Raw genomic sequence first — 1,245 nt, 5'->3', positions numbered from 1 at the left:
AGACACAGTACCATTTAAATCACTGGGTTTTCTGGAGTGATTGACACTGAACTCACAGTAGAACCTCAACAAATAGCGCTTAATCCATTTTCTATGCTGATGACTTCATCTTATCTGCCAAACCTGCTGCTTTTACCCTGTAGACATTTTTTTAAATGAATGTAAAGCTTGTTTTAAGATCCAGGACAACAAATGTTGAATTTCACTGAGCACAGAGTATTAGTGGAAAAATAAGAGACAGAGAATCATCTGTACCCAGGAGTCTGCACTTAAACAATCAGTGGACCATTTAGTAACTCTGAGTTGTCAGTTCTTCTGTTCTCACATGCCACAGTTTATAATTTATAAACAGTGGGTTAACCATCAACGTTTCTAAATTCAAACCACTGTTGACAACTCTACAGTAGCTGTCAGATTTTGTCACTGAGCTTCATGAGTCTGCTTATTAAAGTTTCCAACTGACTTGTCTTAAAATGAGAATCCTGTCAAAGTTTCCTAAATATGAACTTCACCAGTATACATATAATAATAACATGTAACAGACTGAGGCTAACGCTAACAGGTTACATTTATTCTTCACTGTTTGTCTTTTTCAAACAGAATATTCTGAATTTATTTATAGAGCACATTTAAAAAAACAAAAAACAGCTGACCAAAGTGCTGTACAACACCAAGAAAAACACAGTAAATAAAAACATCAACAGATAATAAAACAGCACGACAAAACAAGCAAGCAGACCAACTAAGAGTGACAGCTGATGGCTTGAACACTGTTGAGAAAAAAAATGTTTTGAGCCGAGATTTGAAGGAGTCGGTGGATGGGGCAGATCTGATTTACAGGGTATTTCAGGGTATTTCATAATCTGGGGCCATGACTGAGAAAGCACGGTCATCTCTGCATTTAAGTTTAGTTTCGATTGGAAAGAGAGGAGGCCCATGTCTGACCATCAGAGGGGCGTGGATGTAGTGTAGGGGGTTAAAAGGTCTGTGACTGGTTTCCCTTGGAACCAGTCAGGAGCCGAGCCGAGCCGAGCCGAGCCGAGCCGAGCCGAGCCGAGCTGAGCGGTTGCAGAATACAGGGAGTTACAGTGGTTGAGCCTGGAAGATATAAAAGCATGGATGACTCTGTCAAAGTCAGTAAATGAGAGTATATAAGTATAAGTATATATCAATATAGCAATAGTAACTGATGAGTTAAATCTCAGGTGATGAGTTTCTCAACTGATCCAGTAAAAAAAAAAAAAA

This window comes from Seriola lalandi, unplaced genomic scaffold, assembly GCF_002814215.2.
Source record: "Seriola lalandi dorsalis isolate HSWRI2012SDOR001 ecotype SW California unplaced genomic scaffold, Sedor1 jcf7180002052783, whole genome shotgun sequence".
Lineage (NCBI taxonomy): Eukaryota > Metazoa > Chordata > Actinopteri > Carangiformes > Carangidae > Seriola > Seriola lalandi.
This window is presented reverse-complemented; position numbering follows the sequence as displayed.